The sequence below is a fragment of the Mus caroli genome, chromosome 10, assembly GCF_900094665.2.
Source record: "Mus caroli chromosome 10, CAROLI_EIJ_v1.1, whole genome shotgun sequence".
Classification (NCBI taxonomy): Eukaryota; Metazoa; Chordata; class Mammalia; order Rodentia; family Muridae; genus Mus; species Mus caroli.
This window is the reverse complement of record NC_034579.1, coordinates 116,665,583-116,673,246: the sequence shown is the minus strand read 5'-3', so window position 1 is coordinate 116,673,246 and position 7,664 is coordinate 116,665,583. Positions and strand designations below refer to the sequence as shown.

At 41.0% G+C, this 7,664-nt stretch overlaps 1 long non-coding RNA gene across 1 annotated transcript; it reads right to left on the bottom strand.

Annotated features, from left to right (window-relative positions):
* Positions 1–320: 320 nt before the first annotated feature.
* On the bottom strand, positions 321–6,826 carry LOC110304013. Its single transcript, XR_002378995.1, has 3 exons — positions 6,447–6,826; positions 4,623–4,867; positions 321–439 (listed from the first exon to the last, which is right to left on the bottom strand). It is a non-coding gene; the product is annotated as an uncharacterized LOC110304013 (long non-coding RNA).
* Between the last annotated feature and the right edge of the window lie 838 nt (positions 6,827–7,664).

The following is a 7,664-nucleotide window of genomic DNA, read 5'->3' as shown; positions in this document are numbered from 1 at the left end:
TTTGGATCCCCTTTTCCTAACTGAACTGCCTTGCCTAGCCTCAGTAAAAGAAGATGCACCTAGTCCTACTGCAACTTGATATGCCAAGGCAGACTGATACCTGTGGGAGGTCTCCCCTTCTCTGAGGTAAACAGGAGGAAGATAGGCACAAGAGTTGTGAGGTGGAGGGTCTGGGAGAATAGGAAGGGGGTTAAAATACAGAAAACAATTGACCATGTTGTCCACAACCCAAATTGATATATATATATATATATATATATATATATATATATATATATAATATCACCTCTACATGTAAAGTTCAGAGAACATTGCAGAAGAGCACTTGGAAAGATTTTAATATCCAGGGGCCCAGAATGCCTGCCGTGAGAGTATGTCTTCCAGTTGACAGCAAAGTAACACTCTTGAGATCTCAGCAATACAGTTGTCTGCACACGACCTATAAAATGACACCAATTAACATGTCAATATGGATGGGGCAAATCTCACATGGCCCTACTTCTAGATGGAAAGCTACAAGAAATTAACAGCTTCTGAGAAAGTGATAAGCTGGTCTCCTAAGCCAAATGGGTCTGCCAAAAACATATATACCCATGAGCAACACTAAATGAATTCAGTGGGCCTATTTAACAGTTAGAGAAGAGGTTATGGAAGGGGGAGCAGAAATAATACAACTAGAGTACTCATTTATGAAATTATATGAGAATGATAATTTCTATAGTACCAATCTTTGATATAAAGGAATACATTAAATGTGTGTTGTGAATTTTAAGCATCATAGGCATAGAAGTGAGGACCATAGAACTTGAGATTCTGCTGAAAAAAATGTAGTGACGGAGTGTAGATCTCCCAAATAGAACAGAGCTAGACTGTCTCCTGGCTCTGCCATTTACTTTCTATATTACCTAGAAATGTTTGTCTGTTCCCTTAAATATACTAGCATCAGCAACACCTGGTGGGTATTTTGTCTCTCCTTCTTCTGGTTCCACACACGTTCTCTTGTACCTGGGAGCATCCCTCATGACTCAAGATGAGACAGATGTTCCAAGCTCAGAGAAGGCAAGTGAGAGACTTTACCACAAACCTCAGTTGCTTTCCAGTTTCAGTAAGAAACTAGTTAATCACTCTCTGTTTTTATCCTTCAGTTTTCCTATGTAAACTCACAAAACCACACAAATGATATCCCATTACTTCTCACACCAAAGTTGAAGGGGTCAGGTTATGCAAAGGACACACTCCAGGTCCTAAGAATTTGCACACCATCTTAATCACTGTTTATGATCTCTTCTGATATGCATGCTGCTTTACCAATGTAACATTGATCAGTCATTTCTCTTGCTGTCTGTCTTTCCACAGATTACTTGCCTTAGGTAATCCTAAATAATAATTCCTCTTGGCAATATCCAAAAATTTTATTAGGAAACTGAACCTTGATTTAATAACTTAATAATCATTGACTCTGGAGTTTTAGAAATCCACACCAGACTTAGGAAACACATGAGAGGTTTAAATAAAGACATCAGAAACAAACATTTTGATGAATTTGGGATACATGTTTACGGCCTATGCTCATTTAGCCACTGTGGGATTTGAAGCATCACATGGAACATTAATGTATTCATTGAACTGAAATCATTATGGAAATTTAGAAATTTGAGAGATTTGACATTGGAGATAGTAAAACTGACTCAAACTGTAAAAGATGAGGTATTTTTAATGGCCTCCCATCGAAAATGATGAGTTTATATTGCTATGTGATCTGTCATATTATAAAATTGTATTTCCAGGCTAATAAAACGGTTTATAAGGCCTGACTTGAAATATATTCATAGTAGTATATTAATATTAGAAAGATATAAGTATCTATAAAATATAGATGTAAAAATAGCTCTCCATAGAAAGTTTAGCCTTTATACAAGAAAACAAACAGTTCTTCAGAACATTTCAGAAACCATGAACTTCCCAGAGAGAAATTAGATGTGATGGAATACTAGAGTCACTCTGCCATTATAATCCCATTTAGGCAGAAATGCCAGAAGTGCGACCTAAGCAGTTGCTGTGAAGACAAGTTGTATACTCTCTCTTTGCATGTTACATGCCACATAAATGATTTTGTTTTGTTTTTCCTATTGGCTTCTGGAAGTCTTTTACAGGATTAAGGAACTCAAGACAATGTGGCCATGTGTGGTACTTCAAGAGAATCACAGGAGCAATCCGAGGCCTACAGATCTCCTTCAGTCTGGATAGAAGTGTGGCCAAAGTGAAAGTACAAATCCTTCAACAATATAAAGCAAACTGTGGCACTGATCAGCTGGGAATCTTTTGAGGGGTTTAAGTGGTGACCTGGCAGCTAGCTTTGGTTCCAGTAAAAAGCTAATCCTCTAGGGTTGGATGAGAGCTGCTTCAAAGATCTTGAGCTACTTGAAATCATTGTCCTGTTTATAAAAAGTGATACGGAGGGTGAAGGAGTGCTCATAAAGGTGACTCGGGTTGCCAAGTGAGAAGGCGTCATGGCAGACGTCCTTATTCACGCTCCACTAGGCTGATTCTCAAAAGGGATTTGCTGTTTGGCTAGCTGACTGACTGCCAAATGTATTGGTCTTGCTGACAGACATACTTTGGATTTCAGGGGGGTGTAAGTTAAAAAGTCCTGACAAAGACCGGTGCAGCACCTAGAAGGCAAGCCAGGCTAGAAATGGCAACCGCCTCTTGTTGCAAGGAGACTTCCGAAAGTCACCCTGCATCTGTCACCTCGCCAAGTGGAATATTCCAAAAAGCACAGAGGCTTTTGTTCAGGGCTAAGACCCCCAGCCACCATCCCCTGCCCCCCCCCCCCCCCCCCCCCCCCCCCCCCCCGCGGAATTTCTGCTACTCAGAGAGAAGCAACTTGGTAGTCTATCCCCTTTTTGATGTAAAAAGAGGCAGCTTAAAGGAGCAGAAAGTCAAGTTTTGAAAATATACGTGCAGAAAAATGACATGGAAGCAAGAACAGAGCCTGTGGCATATTGATAATGCATGAGTTATAGGGACAGGTTGTTTGAGATTAAGTGTGAGATCTTCTAGAACCTGTAAGACATCGGAAAAGGTACTTGATTTTCTCTAAACCTTTGCTTCTAAGTTGAATAGCAATAATCTAATAATAGTGACTCTTGCAATACAGTAAAGATCCATATCTTGTTGCTAGAGTTATAGCCCTTGTTAATTTTAGTGTCTATTGGCATATTTATAGTTTTTCTCACACTTGTTTGAGACATAGATTTACATTGTTTTATTTTGCTTTTTTTTTCTCCTCCCCAAAGAAATGTAGGCTTTATTAGAAGGATGTTTTGGACAGCCCGTGAACACAGGGACGAAAATGTTATTTAACACCTAGTAAGCGATCTTGAATGTCTAAAATATCACTTCATTCATAGTAAGTGACTATGTTTACATGTGTTAAATGAATTTTTCTTTCATGGCTCTTGGAGAAAAATGAAGTGAGTTATGTGCAAGATCAAGTTCATAGCACCTAGATAATGACACTGTCTTCTTTCACACGGTTACATCGTGTTACCTATTAAGGTGTATTTGAATTTACCTCCCTGTCAGTCTCCCTCGTCTGAGAAGGCATGTCCTTACTTTACTATGACATACAGATCACTGGAGAGGAGGGTTGGCAGAGTGATAACCACTATTTATTGAAGGAACTAATCAGTATTTAATACTGAAATAAGCATATGACAATTCTAAAAATTTGAATATTTGAATAGGGACAAAGTATTGGGAAGAATACTGTAAGGCAAAAGGGCATCCTTATAATAAACAGGATAATATTATTATTTAGAGATTTATTTTCAGTTACCAGTCTGAGAAAAGCAATGCTGCCTCAGTGTAATCTCTTATGTTTAACCATTTTCCCCTAAAAGAATACTGGATTGCATTTCTTTCATGTTGAGTCCATACACATTATGCACAGATTCTTTCTATATTAAGTAATGTGGCAGTGGCCCTTGGTAGTCAACTGAACTCTACTGAGACATATATTTCACCTTGTAAAATGTTCTTGTGTACCTGGGGTGTCTCTAAAAAGGATTCCCATGTAAGATAGTTATCGGGTTAGAAAAACATGCTTGTTGTGGCAGCAGTACCTTATAGCGATGGCCAAGATTTAAGAAGTTATCTCATGTGAGACTATGCCAGGGCCTAGCAAACACAGAAGTGGATGCTCACAGTCAGCTATTAGATGGATCACAGGGCCCCCCAATGGAGGAGCTGGAGGAAGTACCCAGGGAGCTGGGGGGAATCTGCAACCCTATAGGTGGAACAACAATATGAGCTAACCAGTACCCCCCTCCCCCCAGAGCTCATGTCTCTAGCTGCATATGTATTCGAAGATGGCCTGGACGGCCATCAGTGGAAAGAGAGGCCCATTGTTTGTGCAGACTTTATATGCCTCAGTACAGGGGAATCCCAGGGCCAAGAGGTGGGAGTGGGTGGGTGGGGGAGTGGGTGTGGGAGGGTGTGGGGGACTTTTGGGATAACATTGGAAATGTAAATGAAATAAATACCCAATAATAATAAAAATTTTAAAAAAACTTTAAAAAAAGAAGAAGTTATCTCAGTAAAAAGCATTGTGCTCACACCTGCTTTTCCTCTTGTTCTGAGCAAATGCAGAAATTCTGCTGCTGCTCCCGCTGCCGCTGCTGTTGCTGCTTTTATTCTGAGCATTTTGGGACTCCAGCTTGTTTGGACTGCTTCGTATCAGTACTGGTATTCCAGATAACTCCAGGCCTTCAATATCAGACGGAAATACTGAGCCATCCAGGTTTTTGGACTGGATTACTGTGGGTTTTCCTCTCTAGCATATAACCAGATATTGTAGAATTATCTAAAACAACAGTTACAAATTATTTTTAAAAAATTTTATTGGATACTTTATTTACATTTCAAATGTTATCCTCTTTCCCGGTGCCCCCCCTCCCCCGTAACCTCCTATCCCATCTCCCCTCCCCTGCTTCTATAAGGGTTTTCCCAACCCTTCCACCCACTCCTGCCTTCCAGCCTTCAAATTTCCCTACACTGGGGCATCGAGCCTTTACAGGACCAAAGGCCTCTCTTCCCATTGATGCTGGACAAGACCATAAGTTATCAATTTTCTTAATGCTGTGATCCTTTGATACAGTTCTTTATGTTGTGGTAACCCCCAACCATAAAATTGTATGATGTTGCTACTTCATAACTGCAATTTTGCTACTGTTATCATTGGAATGTAAATATCAAATGTGAGGAATATCTGGTATGTGACCCCTGTGAAAGGGTTGTTTGAGCTGCAGGCTTGAAAAAAAAAACACTGACCCAGAACCTATGGTGTGACACACACACACACACACTCACTCACACACTTTTGATTTTGTTCTCCTGCATCAGTTCAAGCTAAATAGTGAGATGTTTATCAAATCAAAACCAACAGCAACAAAAAGAGCAGTGGCCTCTGTTGTGCTGTCGAACAAGTCTGACAGGAATCAATACATAGAAGGAAGCTGGGTGCATAAGCTGGTGACTGATTTTATGTTAAGCATACCTAAACAAGGAGCCTGTGTTCAATCGCCATCACCTTAAAATCAAAATAAGAATTTAGTGCAGTTTTATGAATCACTCCTGCTCCCCTGCATATAATAAACTTGAAGTGGGACGGGTGGGGGGGGAGTGGAAAACGAAGGAGCAGAAACCTAATTTGAATGGACTGTGGGGTTAAGAGTTTGTTTGGTATGTTTGACAGGTAAATTGGAAAGATAATGGCATAAGTGCAGTTGTGTGAGGACTGGAATATAAATAGCTCTCACAAGAGGGAAGGCTTTGCAAAAATGAAGTAAGTTCCAGTTGTCAGGACAGAAACTCCAACTCAATTAGCAGGCGTGCCTTTGCTGATTCTTAAGCCTGGCTCTGGTTTGGTGAATATTTCATAGTGGTCCTGAAAGGTATGGCCCCAAAAGTCTGGGAGTTATGCTTAATCTCACATCCACTCAAAGTAATATAAAATTGAACCTAGTTCTCAGTGAATCTACTCAAGAAAAGGCTTTGTCACATTACTTTTTAAAATTTTTTTCTAGAATGATATTCAGGCTAAGTCATTTTTATTCTCAATCTTTAGCACCAGAGTGCTTCAAATATCTGACTTGTTTTTCAAATTTTGGAATAATAAAGTATTGGAGTAGCAGGGCCAACCCAAAATGTGAAATTGGTTAAGTTTAATATTCACCGTATATAAACAACGCTTTCCTAATTCTGTGAATGAAATGACTTTGAGTATGTTAAACCACCAGAAAGCAAAGATCTCTCTCTCTCTCTCTCTCTCTCTCTCTCTCTCTCTCTCTCTCCCTCATGTTTATTTATTTATTAGAATTTAGTATCTGTTCCTTGACGATTTCAGAAATGTCTGCCGTATATGTTGAGTATACCACACTCACCAGCATGTCTCCGTCTTGTCTTTATTTCCTCTCCTTTGTTTGTGGTCCACGAGTCCAATTAGTGTAGGTATTAGGATGATGATTCATTTTACTGGTTTGATCGTATGCACACTTCTGTAAGTAATCACAGATGCGGCCAGCTCATGGGTGAAATAGCCATGCCACACCCAGAAAATGGCGCTCGTGGTATTCAACCCTCAGGATTTTATGTTCTCTTTTTGACCCGTCTACAAGAACTCCTGAGCTTTTCAGGGCAAAACTTGACACAAATGTGTCTTTTAAGTTTGTATGTCAGTTACTTATGCAGATTGCTTCTTGTTATTATTTAATATTACTGTCAGGCTGCCTGTCTGCCTCACCACTGGGGGCGTTATGGCCGTTCAGAGGTGGCGGGTCACTGATAGAATCAGAAGGGATAAATTCTGAGGATCTCTGGTCCAGCTGGAACGAAAGGTTCTGTGGAGCTCTGGTCTGGCCAAAAAGACCAAAGTCATACAGCTCTCCGAATGGAAGCTTGTACTGGGCAAGTAGGTATCCAGGGTCTCTCCCTATAACTTAGCAGCACAGAGGTGGTGGGCCGAAGCAAGCAGCAGAAAACCACACTTGGAGCCACAAGCAAGGAGGCGGCAGCTGGAAGTAGCTATGATCAACATCAAATGGGGACAAATAGCTGCAGACAGCCCAGAGCTGCAGCAACAAGGGGTGGTCTGGGCATTAGCCCAGCCTTGGGGGGGCTGGGGGTGGGTGCGGGGGAGATCCAAGGTCCAGCAAGGAGTGCTTTGGGAGAGAAAACGCTTCCCCAGAGTGTTACAGCTCAATGAAAACAGCCACTTTGTGAAATAACACTGCACTTTCTTCCATGTGGATCAGGACTTAATTAACATTTTGAGAGTAGGGTGGGATTCAGGGGTAAATGCTTCCCATTGGTTCAGTCTGAGATGTTAGCAATGCCCTATCTGAAGACTTTATGTGTCAGTGGGGTGTTGTGATTACACATTCCGGAATAAGTAGAGCTTGGCAGAGAGCTGCCCCCAAGCCTGCCTTTCTCAGTTGTTCTGAGATTCCTCAGGGTTTGGCCTGCTCATCCTTACCAGGTCTTCTGTCTGGTGGCAGGGTCCACTTGCCCCATACATTCCCACCATAAAAATCGAGTGTGACCTCAAAGCAATCACTGGCTATGAATTTACACATGTGTACTTAATGATGGATAGTCTACGC